Raw genomic sequence first — 13944 nt, 5'->3', positions numbered from 1 at the left:
GAACACCCATTCAGGGCCTGCCCCACATGTGGCCCATGCATATACAGTCATCCAATTAGACAAGATGGATGAAGCAAAGAAGTGCAGGCCGACAGGAGCCGGATGTAGATCTCTCCGGAGAGACACAGCCAGAATACAGCAAACACAGAGGCGTATGCCAGCAGCAAACCACTGAATTGAGAATAGGACCCCCGTTGAAGGAATCAGAGAAAGAACTGGAAGAGCTTGAAGGGGCTCGAGACCCCATATGTACAACAATACCAAGCAACCAGAGCTTCCAGGGACTAAGCCACTACCTAAAGACTATACATGGACTGACCCTGGACTCTGACCTCATAGGTAGCAATGAATATCCTAGTAAGAGCACCAGTGGAAAGGGAAGCCCTGGGTCCTGCTAAGACTGAACCCCCAGTGAACTAGATTGTTGGGGGGAGGGCGGCAAGGGGGGGAGGATGGGGAGGGGAACCCCCATAGGGAATGGGGGACGGGGGGGATGTTTGCCCGGAAACCGGGAAAGGGAATAACACTCGAAATGTATATAAGAAATATTCAAGTTAATAAAAAAAATAAACAAATGCAAGTAAAAAATTTTAAAGCAACCCAAAAGTATGAAATAATATAGAATTTAAAAAGTATAGTATTGGTTAGTGTTTCTTCCTTGTTGGGGTGAATACAGTTTTCCTCACATCTTTTAAAAAATGTTTATTTTATGTGTGTGCATATATGTCTATGTGTACCATATACATGACTCATGCCAGCAAAGGCAAGAAGAAGATATCGGATCCTCTGGGGCTAGAGTAGCAGGAGGTTATGAGTTGTCATGGAAAAGCAGTAACTGTTCTTAAGTGCTGATCCATTTCTCCAGGCCCTAATCTACATCTTGTGGCTGAATTTGTGGTGAATAGAAAGAAGGTTAATAGTTTCAAATACTTCAAAATTAGCTGAAGATGTTTATTTCCACTGTTGGAGTAAGTTTCTGCCCATGAATCAGCTCTTGGTAGGAGTTTACTAGTCCTCAGCAAGGATTGCCACCACCCTAGTACCTTGCCTCTTTGCACAGCTCTTTCTGATGGGATAGATGATTGTGTTTTCCAAGCCTGGTTTTCAGTATTCTAGGCTGAGGGTAGAGTGAAGGTGGGAAGGAAAAGGTAGGGAGTGGGCAGCTATGCTTGTTTTACCATTGTTGCTGGTTACTTGAGACCCATCATGACCCCAGGTGCTTTCCCCCAAAGACCCACAGTTCTTGCCTGTGAGTCTGTGTCATGTTTAATTCACTTCATGCATTCACATGATTATCAGAATTGTTGGGAAAATAATATATTTAAAAATTAATTAAGAACAAGCTCATCCGGGAGCCTGTTTCTTACTGTATGACATGTCTGATCAGTATAGAAAAACCACACAATAATTTGAATAAGAAGAGTTTGTCATAAATATTTTTAGATATAGTGAGGTGTGGTATACCAAAATTTTAGCTAATAAGGAACCCTAAACAGTAAAAAATAAAGAAAAAATAGCAGATACAAGGCACAGTCAATTTCTCTAGGGCCATGTGCTAGTCAATTATCTGTTAATGACTAATATACTGATGACTAATATATTTCCCTAGAGGTAACTTATAAACAAGAGGTGTATGTCTGAAAGTTTTGGAGACTGAAAAGTTCAAGATCAGACTGTCCCATGAATTCAACCTCTGCTGAGGGTTTCTTTGGCTGGTTGCCACATTGCAGATGACATCAGGGTAGGAAACCATTTGTGAGGGAGATAGCATATCGTAAATAGGAACTAGCAAGTTGGATATGACCAAGGAGTGATCATTCTTTCTCTTTTATGATAATCCTCTTGTGAAAACCAACAAGTGTTCTGTGAGAACTACATTCATGCCTGTCAGGATCAGTCCCCTAAGTGATGATGTCACCTACCACTGGGCTCCAATTCTTTAAGGCCCAGTGCAATGGTGCATACCTATAATATCAGTCCTCAGGAGTCTAAGGCAGGAGCAATCATAAATGTGAGGTAAGCTTTATATAACAAGAACTTGTCTACAAGAAAGAAAGAAACAAAGAAAGAAAGAAAAGAAGGAAGGAAGGAAGGAAGGAAGAAAGAAAGAAAGAAGGAAGGAAGGAAGGAAGATCTGTAACCTCATACTGAGGTCTAAACTTTCAACATAAAAATCCTTGGAGGATACCCTTAAACCACAGCATGATGTTACAGGTTACCCAGGGAAAAGCCTCTCCTATTTCCTGACATGAAATCTAAACCATATTGGCAGGGCCATAGCTCATGAGTAGCAAAAGAATCGCTGTGGTGCCATACTATCAGAACTTGCTGGAAATCTGCCCTCTTGAGTTCCATAGAAAGCTCTTTAAAAAAAGTTTATCTACACCCGAGGATCCCGGCCTGCAGCAGCTCTCCGCTCCCAGACCCCGGGGGAGAGAGACCTCACCGCCTGGTCAGGTGGGCACTCCTGAGGCTGCAGAGCGGAAGAGACCACCAACACTGCCCATCCCTGCCCACATCCCTGGCCCAAGAGGAAACTGTATAAGGCCTCTGGGCTCCCGTGGGGGAGGGCCCAGGAGCGGCAGTACCCCTGCCTGAGACACCGCCGGAACCTGAAGGAAACAGACCGGATAAACAGTTCTCTGCACCCAAATCCCATGGGAGGGAGAGCTAAACCTTCAGAGAGGCAGACAAGCCTGGGAAACCAGAAGAGACTGCTCTACGCACACACATTTCGGACGCCAGAGGAAAACAGCAAAGGCCATCTGGAACCCTGGTGCACTGAAGCTCCCAGAAGGGACGGCACAGATCTTCCTGGTTGCTGCCGCCGCAGAGAGCCCGAGGGCAGCACCCCGCGAGCGAACTTGAGCCTCAGGACCACAGGTAAGACCAACTTGTCTGCTGCAAGTGACCTGCCTGGTGAACTCAAGACACAGGCCCACAGGAACAGCTGAAGACCTGTAGACAGGAAAAACTACACCCACGAAAGCAGAACACTCTGTCCCCATAACTGGCTGAAAGAAAACAGTAAAACAGGTCTACAGCACTCCTGACACACAGGCTTATAGGACAGTCTAGCCACTGTCAGAAATAGCAGAACAAAGTAACAAACACTAGAGATAATCTGATGGCGAGAGGCAAGCGCAGGAACCCAAGCAACAGAAACCAAGACTACATGGCATCATCGGAGCCCAATTCTCCCACCAAAACAAACATGGAATGTCCAAACACACCAGAAAAGCAAGATCTAGTTTCAAAATCATATTTGATCATGATGCTGGAGGACTTCAAGAAAGATGTGAAGAACTCCCTTAGAGAAACACAGGAAAACATTAATAAACAAGTAGAAGCCTATAGAGAGGAATCACAAAAATCCCTGAAAGAATTCCAGGAAAACATAAATAAACAAGTAGAAGCCCATAGGGAGGAGTCACAAAAATCCCTGAAAGAATTCCAGGAAAACACAAACAAACAGTTGAAGGAATTAAAAATGGAAATAGAAGCAATCAAGAAAGAACACATGGAAACAACCCTGGATATAGAAAACCAAAAGAAGAGACAAGGAGCTGTAGATACAAGCTTCACCAACAGAATACAAGAGATGGAAGAGAGAATCTCAGGAGCAGAAGATTCCATAGAAATCATCGACTCAACTGTCAAAGATAATGTAAAGCGGAAAAAGCTACTGGTCTAAAACATACATGAAATCCAGGACTCAATGAGAAGATCAAACCTAAGGATAATAGGTATAGAAGAGAGTGAAGACTCCCAGCTCAAAGGACCAGTAAATATCTTCAACAAAATCATAGAAGAAAACTTCCCTAACCTAAAGAAAGAGATGCCCATAAACATACAAGAAGCCTACAGAACTCCATATACACTGGACCAGGAAAAAAACTCCTCCTGTCACATAATAGTCAAAACACCAAATGCACAAAATAAAGAAAGAATATTAAAAGCAGTAAGGGAAAAAGGTCAAGTAACATATAAAGGCAGACCTATCAGAATCACACCAGCCTTTATGCCAGAAACTATGAAGGCCAGAAGATCCTGGACTGATGTCATACAGACCCTAAGAGAACACAAATGCCAGCCCAGGTTACTGTATCCGGCAAAACTCTCAATTAACATAGATGGAGAAACCAAGATATTCCATGACAAAACCAAATTTACACAATATCTTTCTACAAATCCAGCACTACAAAGGATAATAAATGGTAAAGCCCAACATAAGGAGGCAAGCTATACCCTAGAAGAAGCAAGAAACTAATCGTCTTGGCAACAAAACAAAGAGAATGAAAGCACACAAACATAACCTCACATCCAAATATGAATATAACGGGAAGCAATAATCACTATTCTTAATATCTCTCAACATCAATGGCCTCAACTCCCCAATAAAAAGACATAGATTAACAAACTGGATCGCAACAAGGACCCTGCATTCTGCCTACAGGAAACACACCTCAGAGACAAAGACAGACACTACCTCAGAGTGAAAGGCTGAAAACAACTTTCCAAGCAAATGGTCAGAAGAAGCAAGCTGGAGTAGCCATTCTAATATCAAATAAAATCAATTTTCAACTAAAAGTCATCAAAAAAGATAAGGAAGGACACTTCATATTCATGAATGGAAAAATCCACCAAGATGAACTCTCAATCCTAAATATCTATGCCCCAAATACAAGGGCACCTACATATGTAAAAGAAACCTTACTAAAGCTCAAAACACACATTGCACCTCACACAATAATAGTGGGAGATTTCAACACCCCACTCTCATCAATGGACAGATCATGGAAACAGAAATTAAACAGAGATGTAGACAGACTAAGAGAAGTCATGAGCCAAATGGACTTAACGGATATTTATAGAACATTCTATCCTAAAGCAAAAGGATATACCTTCTTCTCAGCTCCTCATGGTACTTTCTCCAAAATTGACCATATAATTGGTCAAAAAGCGGGCCTCAACAGGTACAGAAAGATAGAAATAATCCCATGCGTGCTATCGCACCACCACGGCCTAAAACTGGTCTTCAATAACAATCAAGGAAGAATGCCCACATATACTTGGAAATTGAACAATGCTCTACTCAATGATAACCTGGTCAAGGAAGAAATAAAGAAAGAAATTAAAAACTTTTTAGAATTTAATGAAAATGAAGGTACAACATACCCAAACTTATGGGACAAAATGAAAGCTGTGCTAAGAGGAAAACTCATATCGCTGAGTGCCTGCAGAAAGAAACAGGAAAGAGCATATGTCAGCAGCTTGACAGCACACCTAAAAGCTCTAGAACAAAAAGAAGCAAATCCACCCAGGAGGAGTAGAAGGCAGGAAATAATCAAACTCAGAGTGGAAATCAACCAAGTAGAAACAAAAAGGACCATAGAAAGAATCAACAGAAGCAAAAGTTGGTTCTTTGAGAAAATCAACAAGATAGATAAACCCTTAGCCAGACTAACGAGAGGACACAGAGAGTGCGTCCAAATTAACAAAATCAGAAATGAAAAGGGAGACATAACTACAGATTCAGAGGAAATTCAAAAAATCATCAGATCTTACTATAAAAACCTATATTCAACAAAACTTGAAAATCTTCAGGAAATGGACAATTTCCTAGACAGATACCAGGTACCAAAGTTAAATCAGGAACAGATAAACCAGTTAAACAACCCCATAACTCCTAAGGAAATAGAAGCAGTCATTAAAGGTCTCCCAACCAAAAAGAGCCCAGGTCCAGACGGGTTTAGTGCAGAATTCTATCAAACCTTCATAGAAGACCTCATACCAATATTATCCAAACTATTCCACAAAATTGAAACAGATGGATCACTACCGAATACCTTCTACGAAGCCACAATTACTCTTATACCTAAACCACACAAAGACACAACAAAGAAAGAGAACTTCAGACCAATTTCCCTTATGAATATCGACGCAAAAATACTCAATAAAATCCTGGGAAACCGAATCCAAGAGCACATCAAAACAATCATCCACCATGATCAAGTAGGCTTCATCCCAGGCATGCAGGGATGGTTTAATATACGGAAAACCATCAATGTGATTCATTATATAAACAAACTGAAAGAACAAAACCACATGATCATTTCATTAGATGCTGAGAAAGCATTTGACAAAATTCAACACCCTTCATGATAAAAGTCCTGGAAAGAATAGGAATTCAAGGCCCATACCTAAACATAGTAAAAGCCATATACAGCAAACCAGTTGCTAACATTAAACTAAATGGAGAGAAACTTGAAGCAATCCCACTAAAATCAGGGACTAGACAAGGCTGCCCACTCTCTCCCTACTTATTCAATATAGTTCTTGAAGTTCTAGCCAGAGCAATCAGACAACAAAAGGAGGTCAAGGGGATACAGATCGGAAAAGAAGAAGTCAAAATATCACTATTTGCAGATGATACGATAGTATATTTAAGTGATCCCAAAAGTTCCACCAGAGAACTACTAAAGCTGATAAACAACTTCAGCAAAGTGGCTGGGTATAAAATTAACTCAAATAAATCAGTTGCCTTCCTCTATACAAAAGAGAAACAAGCCGAGAAAGAAATTAGGGAAACGACACCCTTCATAATAGACCCAAATAATATAAAATACCTCGGTGTGACTTTAACCAAGCAAGTAAAAGATCTGTACAATAAGTACTTCAAGACACTGAAGAAAGAAATTGAAGAAAACCTCAGAAGATGGAAAGATCTCCCATGCTCATGGATTGGCAGGATTAATATAGTAAAAATGGCCATTTTACCAAAAGCGATCTACAGATTCAATGCAACCCCCATCTAAATACCAATCCAATTCTTCAAAGAGTTAGACAGAACAATTTGCAAATTCATCTGGAATAACAAAAAACCCAGGATAGCTAAAACTATCCTCAACAATAAAAAGGATTTCAGGGAGAATCACTATCCCTGAACTCAAGCAGTATTACAGAGCAATAGTGATAAAAACTGCATGGTATTGGTACAGAGACAGACAGATAGACCAATGGAACAGAATTGAAGACCCAGAAATGAACCCACACACCTATGGGCACTTGATTTTTGACAAAGGAGCCAAAACCATCAAATGGAAAAAAGATAGCATTTTCAGCAAATGGTGCTGGTTCAACTGGAGGTCAACATGTGAAGAATGCAGATCGATCCATGCTTATCACCCTGTACAAAGCTTAAGTCCAAGTGGATCAAGGACCTCCACATCAAACCAGATACCTCAAACTAATAGAAGAAAAACTAGGAAGCATCTGGAACACATGGGCACTGGAAAAATTTCTTGAACAAAACACCAATGGCTTACGCTCTAAGATCAAGAATCGACAAATGGGATCTCATAAAACTGCAAAGCTTCTGTAAGGCAAAGGACACTGTTGTTAGGACAAAATGGCAACCAACAGATTGGGAAACAATCTTTACCAATCCTACAACAGATAGAGAGCTTATATCCAAAATATACTAAGAACTCAAGAAGTTAGACCTCAGGGAGACAAATAACCCTATTAAAAAATGGGGTTCAGAGCTAAACAAAGAATTCACAGCTGAGGAATGCCGAATGTCTGAGAAACACCTAAAGAAATGTTCAACATCTTTAGCCATAAGGGAAATGCAAATCAAAACCTCACACCAGTGAGAATGGCTAAGATCAAAAACTCAGGTGACAGCAAATGCTGGTGAGGATGCGGAGAAAGAGGAACACTCCTCCATTGTTGGTGGGGTTGCAGACTGGTACAACCATTCTGGAAATCAGTCTGGAGGATCCTCAGAAAATTGGACATTGAACTGCCTAGGATCCAGCTGTACCTCTCTTGGGCATATACCCAAAAGATGCCCCAACATATAAAAAAGACACGTGCTCCACTATGTTCATTGCAGCCTTATTTATAATAGCCAGAAGCTGGAAAGAACCCAGATGCCCTTCAACAGAGGAATGGATACAGAAAATGTGGTACATCTACACAATGGAATATTACTCAGCTATAAAAAACAATGACTTTATGAAATTCATAGGCAAATGGTAGGAACTGGAAAATATCATCCTGAGTGAGCTAACCCAATCACAGAAAGACATTCATGGTATGAACTCATTGATAAGTGGCTATTAGCCCAAATGCTTGAATTACCCTAGATGCCTAGAAACAAATGAAACTCAAGACGGATGATCAAAATGTGAATGCTTCACTCCTTCTTTAAAAGGGGAACAAGAATATCCTTGGCAGGGAATAGAGAGGCAAAGATTAAAACAGACACAGAAGGAACACCCATTCAGAGCCTGCCCCACATGTGGCCCATACATATACAGCCATCCAATTGGACAAGATGGATGAAGCAAAGAAGTGCAGGCCGACAGGAGCCGGATGTAGCTCGCTCCTGAGAGACACAGCCAGAATACAGCAAATACAGAGGCGTATGCCAGCAGCAAACCACTGAACTGAGAATAGGACCCCCGTTGAAGGAATCAGAGAAAGAACTGGAAGAGCTTGAAGGGGCTTGAGACCCCATATGTACAACAATGCCAAGCAACCAGAGCTTCCAGGGACTAAGCCACTACCTAAAGACTATACATGGACTGACCCTGGACTCTGACCTCATAGGTAGCAATGAATATCCTAGTAAGAGCACCAGTGGAAGAAGCCCTGGGTCCTGCTAAGACTGAACCCCAGTGAACTAGACTGTTGGGGGAGGGCGGCAATTGGGGAGGGTGGGGAGGGAACACCCATAAGGAAGGGAGGTGGGAGGAAGATGTTTGCCCGGAACCGGGAAAGGGAATAACACTAAAATGTATATAAGAAATATTCAAGTTAAAAAAAAAAAGGAAAAAAAAAATACTCAAGTTAATAAAAAAAAAAAGTTTATCTATAGCTCTCTTCAGACACACCAGAAGAGGGCATCAGATCTCATTACAGATGGTTGTGAGCCACCATGTGATTGCTGGGATTTGAACTAGGGATCTCCAGAACAGCAGTTAGTGCTCTTAAATGTTGAGCCATCTCTCCAGCACAAGAAAGTTCTTTATGGAGAGGTGTTACACTAGAATTTTTTTTTACTACAAATAACCAAATAATACTTTGATGTGCCTCAAGTAAGGTGTTAGGTACTACTGGCTGCAGCATGATACAGTAGCTTGCTGCTGGGAAAAATATACTAGCACTATACTAGCTAGGTACTTGGGAAGTCCTATGAGCTGCAGGACCTGGATACTGGAGAAGTCACCCATATTTGTAGAAGCTGAACCCACCAAGGAACCACCTGCACCATGAGCCTCAATTCCAGGGATACTATATATGCATCAGAAGACAGGCAGCAGGAGACTGCAGGCTTTGAATGCTAGACAAGGCATCCTGATTAGAAGATCCTGCTGAGTGAGTCACCCAATAGCTAGTAATGACTCCCACAAAGCTTTAACTCTGTGCCTGATGGCAAAGATTAAAAATATTTAAGGAGCCACAGATCCATCTTTGTATGTCAAACAAGGAAGGATGAATCTAGAATTGACAGGCATAAAAAGAAAATTGACATGTTTAATTCAATTTTTTGAAGTGAAACGTCAAATATATTGTAAATATAAATGTGTTGAATTTAGGGAAATATAGGTAGGCATTTTATTCCCTTTCAGAAGGGTTTTTAAAGACTGTATTCAGAAGAATTAAGGGAGTAGATATATTTGGCAAAGAAAGACAACTGCTTGAAAGGTTAGCATTCAGACTTTGTGTATTAGTTCTTTTTGTTGCAACACTCAACTGTGCCAAATTATATGTCAGTTTGAGAGGTACAATGTCTCTCTGCTTTATAACTTTATATCCAACATTACCTACTTAGAAATAAACCGAATATTGAGACTAGAACATTTGAATATGTACATAGGAGCTGATAACAAAGTAAATATAGACATATACCCTCTCTTATATAGGGATCATGAGTAGGTCCAATTCATCAAGTTAACTCTTGTCCTAGTAAGTCCTTAAGGAACCATATTTCAAGTCATTGTTCTGTCATTTCCTAGAATATTATTGTAGATTGTACCATTAGTGTTGGGTCACTGTGTAATCCAGTGGGAACCAAGAAAAGGGAAGAGTAGAGAATTGCCTAATATCTGAAGGTCTGCATGTGCCACTTGTATTCACACATTACTGAAAAAATGTGTAAATCCAACTACATTCTATTAGTATAAAAGAAGAAGAGAAGAGATCTTGAACCTGGGAAGACCTTTGCCCAGAAATAACACTTCAGCACACACCAGAGAATTCCCACTGCAGAGAAGCCAGATAAATATTGTAACTGTGGGAATCACAGCTCCATTTGCATCAGAGGATGTACATGGGAGAGAAACCTTATATAGGTACAGAGTATGGCAAGGTCTTCACTTAATAGGACAAGTCACTACACATCAAAAACTGCATACTGAAAAAAAAAAAAACATGTGTATGCCGAATGTAGGAAGGCATTCCTCATCAAACCTCATCAAACCTTATCAAAACTCACACTGGAGGGAAATCCTATAAATGCAATGGCTATGGAAAGCCTTCATGTGGAGTGCACACCTCAAAATACATCAGCAATCTCATATTTGAGAAAGGCTCTGCAAATGCAAAAAAAAATATGCAGGAAAGCCTTTATCTAGAAACCAACACTAAATGTACATTGGAGAGTCCATAGTGAAGAAAAAACAAACAAAATCCTATGTTTGTCTGTGAATATGGGAAAGCCTTCATTCAGAGCAACACTAAGTATGTATCAGGTCATCCATACACGAAAGAAACTTTATGCTTGTATAGAATGTCCAAAAATCTTCAGTGACAGACCAAATCTCACTAAACACCATCCATTTGTACTGAAAGAGAGCCTGCAACTGTTAGAGATTAGCATTGTTAAGGCAAGGTCTCCTGCTCTTCAATAGAACAATAGGAAGGGTACCCTCAGGGAAAGACCCTCCCTCCCTGATAGACTCCAGTTTAGGAAGAGAAAATCTAAAAGGTTTGGTTCTAGAAAGTAGTTACTTCAATAGGCAAAAGCTGCTGCTAATACCTTCAAAGAGGATGAGGGTCCATCCTAAACTGGCAGCTGAACTTGGCAGTGCTATGTGGTACTTTGTACTCTGTAGCTTTTGAGACCTAAAAGATGTAAGAGTAAATCAGTCATGCTTTCTTCCTCCATGGTTTTAGAGAGCCAGTGGGGACAAGCAACAGGTGGCATGGAAGGCCGGGCTAGGGCAACAGACCTTTTGAGACCATTATGTGAAGCTGTGAAAGTGAAGCCTAAATTGCAATAGAGAGTTTAATATAGTGAAGATATTAGAGCCATGAGACATCTGCCAAGGTCAGCTGTGTACAAGGAGTGGGACCAGCCCAGGAGGGAAATGTAAATTGTAGGTAGGAAGGAGAGGAGTCATATGTACTAGCTGTTTTTGTATGTCAACTTGACACAAGCTGGAGTTATCACAGAAAAGGAGCCTCAGTTATGGAAATGCCTTCATGAGACCCAGCTGTAAAGCATTTTCTCAACTAGTGATGAAAGGGGGAGGACCTGCCCATTGTGGGTGGAGCCATCCCTGGGCTGGTGGTCCTGGGTTCTATAAGAGAGCAAGCTGAGCAAGCCAGGGGAAGCAAGCCAGTAAGTAACATCCCTCCATGGCCTCTGCATCAGCTCCTGCTTCCTGACCTGCTTGAGTTCCAGCCCTGACTTCCTGTGGTGATGAACAGCAATGTGGAAGTGTAAGCTGAATAAACCCTTTCCTCCCCAACTTGCTTCTTGGTCACGATGTTTGTGCAGGAATAGAAACCCTGACTAAGACACCATCTAACTCCTTGAACCTAAAGTTCCAGATGTTAGGATTTGGGGTTTGCCCTATTGGGTTTCAGTCCTGCTTTGGTCCATTATGTCTTCACTATGCTCCTGTTCCTCCTTTTTAGAATATAAGACTATTTTTTTTTTTGGTTCTTTTTTTCGGAGCTGGGGACCAAACCCAGGGCCTTGCGCTTCCTAGGTAAGCACTCTACCACTGAGCTAAATCCCCAGCCCCTAGAATATAAGACTATTTTATGTTGGAAGTATATGTTTGCTTTTTATCTTACATGGGGTTACAGTGACAAGATTATGTTGAGTCTCAGGAGAGACTTTGAACTTTTAAAGAACATGGCACTGTGAAAGACTAGGCAGACTTTTACAGTTGAACTAAGTACATTTTGCATTGTGATGTGACCATGAGACCAGGGATGAGGAAGTGGAATGTGGTGCTTTAAATGAGAAATTTCAGGTATTTGAACAATGGATCCCCAATTGATGGTGCTATTTGAGGAAATGTTATGAAACCTTTGTGTGGTGTGGCCTTGCTGGAGGATGTATGTCCCTGGGGACAGGCTTTGAAGGATTTAAAGCTTTACCTGACATCCAGTACATTCTCTGCTTTGTGTTTGCAGTGGAAAATGTGATGTCTCAGCTTCCTGCTCTGGCCACCTGCTGTTATGCCTTTCTCACCTGTGAACTATCCCTCTGGAACCATACGCTCAAATAAACTCCTTTTATAAGCCTCTTCTTGTCATTATATTCAGTATAGCAATAGAAAAGTAAAAAACAACTAGTACACCTGCAAAAAAAATCACAGTAAAGTCTGCATCAGGTTTGCCATGAGTGCTTGGTGCTGCCATCACTACACAGGGGAAGTATATTTTAAAGCTGTGGCCTTACTGAGCAGAAGGCAAGCAGTGCCAGTTACTCTTGAGTCAATTAGAAACACACGTTTCAACTTCACCACAGCTGAGGTGTGTTATGTGTATAGAGAGACCCATTAAGTTTTGCAGTGCTGGGAGTGGAATCCAGGGCTTCATATGTGCTAGGCAAGCACTCTCCCATAAAGTTCCACCCCCGCCCTATCGAGACTCTTTAGAGAGATCACTGGCAAGCTAGTCGAATTTGGTTACATGACTAATACAGTCTTCAACTCCCAAGAAAAACAGAAATAAAGATCCGGAATGATCTGTCATCTTTTACATTTCGTGTTTTGGAGAAAAAGATTTTATAGATTCAACACGAGTTAGTTCTTCATGCCCAGGGAATACAAAGAAACTTAGTATTGCCCAAAGTTCTCAGATTTCTAGGATGGAAAGAGCATTTTCATTGTCCTAGCACTTGCACAGCCTGGACATCAAGGCCAAAAGTTAATTTTGGAATACAGATCTGTAAGCAGAACCATTATTTTCCATTACTGACACATGATACAAAAGCTCACCAAGAAGAATTGCTTTTCCTTTTCTTTTGGGGAAGTCAATAATTTCCTAAAAGGGAAAAAATTGATACAGGGTCTCTATGTCTAGCTATTCTGAAACTTACTATGTAGACCTGACTGGCCTCGAACTCACAGGGCCTGCTTCTGCCTCCTGAATGCTGGATTTAAATGCTTACAGCACTATACCTAGCTCTGAAACAAATTTTTAATCTTACAATTTGACTTTATGAGCTGGGTTGGTGATACACATCTATGATCCCATACTTAGCAAGTTGGGGCAAAAAATCTGGAATTCAAGTCAGTTACAGTGACTTCAAGGTGACAAGGTCTATATGAGCATTTGTGTAATGGCTTTATGGGTAAAATATAGAGTGAAAGATCCCCGAAGAGAGAGACCCTTACTCAAGTCTTGGGAAGTCGAGGACCCCAGACACAGAGAGACCATTTTGGATGTAATAAGCAAAGGCGTGGTTTATTATGGAGATCTATTACGGAGATCTCTGGGCAGACACGTATTCCACGCAGGAGACAGAGGTGTCGACCCCGAGTGGCTGGGAGAAGGGCTATTTAAAGGAAGAAGTCACAAGCTCCAGGAGATGGGGGGATGTCAAAAGGAAATACCAAAAATGTCACAAGGAGGACCTCCCAGAGTCACAGGACAGTCCTCACGTCTCCAGTGTTTTATGGTCAGCTAGTT

The sequence above is a fragment of the Rattus rattus genome, chromosome X (assembly GCF_011064425.1).
Source record: "Rattus rattus isolate New Zealand chromosome X, Rrattus_CSIRO_v1, whole genome shotgun sequence".
Lineage (NCBI taxonomy): Eukaryota > Metazoa > Chordata > Mammalia > Rodentia > Muridae > Rattus > Rattus rattus.
This window is presented reverse-complemented; position numbering follows the sequence as displayed.